The sequence below is a fragment of the Octopus bimaculoides genome, chromosome 5, assembly GCF_001194135.2.
Source record: "Octopus bimaculoides isolate UCB-OBI-ISO-001 chromosome 5, ASM119413v2, whole genome shotgun sequence".
Lineage (NCBI taxonomy): Eukaryota > Metazoa > Mollusca > Cephalopoda > Octopoda > Octopodidae > Octopus > Octopus bimaculoides.
Window position 1 is genome coordinate 109,463,747 of NC_068985.1, and position 2,435 is coordinate 109,466,181.

The 2,435-nt window shown below is 34.7% G+C and overlaps 1 protein-coding gene across 1 annotated transcript in view; it reads right to left on the reverse strand.

The window, feature by feature from the left end:
• LOC106869784 (S-crystallin 4) overlaps positions 1 to 2,435 on the reverse strand; it is an 18,168-nt gene that overhangs the window by 3,881 nt on the left and 11,852 nt on the right. The window lies entirely within an intron of this gene.

The window sequence follows — 2,435 nt, forward strand, 5'->3', positions numbered from 1 at the left end:
TGTGTGTGTGTGTGTGTGTGTGTGTGTGTGTGTGTGTGTGTGTGTGTGTGTGTGTGTGTGTGTGTGTGTCTGTCTGCGTGTCTGTGTCTGCTTCTGTGTGTCTGTGTCTGTGTGAGTCTGTGTATCTGTGTTTGTGTATCTATATATGTATGACCATTTATGTGTATATATATACACATATATTCATGTATATATATATATATATGTATATATAAATAATATATATATATACATTTATATATATATACACACACACGCACACACATATATGCATATATGGGTACAGGACGTCACGAACAACAAACAACATGAAATATGAAACCAAATGAGTTAAATACGCAAACAACATAAGAGAGAAAAATTTGGAAACAGGACAAGTAACACAAAGAATGACCCTTCATCAGTTGTCGGCTGTCTATCTCCTCCTCATTTTGGGCATTGAATAACAATACGAGTCTTCGTAGACAGTTGCCCTCATAAATATTTATGGAGGATCAAAGTTAGGAACAAAACAGGACAATGGAGACATAGAAAGAAACCGAATGAAAACAAATATGGAGAGTCGTTAGACCAGAATGAGAGTAAAATAATGAACGCTGGAGAAATATTTTCTTTGAAAAGAGAAAAGATAGAAGAGAGAGATAGAAAACGTCCCTATGACGTCCTGAAGGAAGAGAAAGGTGGTCACGTGAGGAAAAGGTGGATGGACGATGATCACGTGTGAGCAATGAGAGAGAGAAAAAGAGAAAGAGGGGAAAGAGAGACAGAAACCGGTGAAGGTGAGAAACAAGGAATGAGAGAATGATAGCGGAGAAAAGAGTATAGAGTAGAGTAGCATCAAACTTACTTGGAAATGGATGTGTGGCGATCATTCAAATAATAGTATAAATAATATATATATATATATATATATATATATATATATATATATCCTATTTAATAATTATAGACATAATTATAACAAGGGATCGGCTGTATGCCTCATCACGCACGGCAAGAAATAGACGCTAATGCCCCTATTACAACCTTCAAATTTCCAAGAATAACACACTATATTGTAGGGAGGCAAAAGAAAGATAGCGAATCAACAAGGTTGGTTAACTGCGTACCCGATCAAATTTCAAGCTTAAAGTAAAATTTAAAATATTTCACACACTCTCGCATCAGCGGTAATATTCCATAGGCTAAATTTACGACTATTTCAAAATATATGTGTATCTACTACATATGTGGAAAATCGGTGTGTATTTTTTGGTGGTGTTATTAGCTATCTCCTACATCGTTTTATTGATGTTGATGAAACTTGACACGTGAGTAGAACTCATAACATACTCGGATTGCTGAAAAAATCGATAATACGGTCCATTTAAGGGACCTTTATATCTACCTCATATAACTATTTTTAAACACCCAAGGGAAATAACCCATAGCACCTGCACAATATTTTTACACTCAAGGGAAATAACCCATTTCATAATTCATGTTCGATTATTTTGATTATTAATTTTTATGAGTTCTATTTTTAATTTTTGCAGACAATACCGCTTTTCTACTTTATTTGACATGTGGCTAGAACTCATGTCTGGAAACCTCGTGACATACTTATATTGTTGAAAGAAATCGGTAATAAGGCCCTTCCAATGGATCCTTCTATCTAATACATATTACTAATATTTTATTTAAACAACCCAAGGTAAAAAAATACCCATACCACCTGCAGTTCTTAGCGAAGCGATCAATATTTGATTCTCACGATCATCAGACCTAATTCTGCAATCTTAGTCCTTAAAGACTTCATTCATACATTTCTATACATACATACTTTTTGAATGTCCATTACTCTGATAATTCTGCATTTTTACAGTTACACTTTTCCATGACATTAGATAAATTTTTTATTGCACGACATATTTGTACTGGCTCCATGCAGACACTCGATTGCCAAACTTCACTTAACACTCCAACAACGCTTTTCTCACGCTAGAAGAATGGTTTTTTTTTCTGTGAATGACAGCAGTTATACATTTCCCAGATGCCTTCGCTAAGCAGAATAATGTCTTTACCTCTCGCAAAACACCGACAACCTCTCTTACCAACCACTGACAATCTTTATCGCCAACCTCCGAAAACCTCTCTCGCCAACCTCCAACAATCTCTCCCACCTCCTGCTGACAATTTCTTGTACTTTTTCGTGACGGAAAATACACAATTTGTAGCAGTTATAATGAAATTGCTTCATTATATCAGAGTAGTAATGAGATTCAATAGAACATCTTCACCTCCGAGAATTACCAGGTACACCAGCTAGTATATATATGTCTATATATATATATACACACACATACATATAGAAAACATCGCGTGTGGAATAGAAATAACATGGTTTTCTATGTGTGCGTATGTATGTGTATATATATATATATATATATATATAT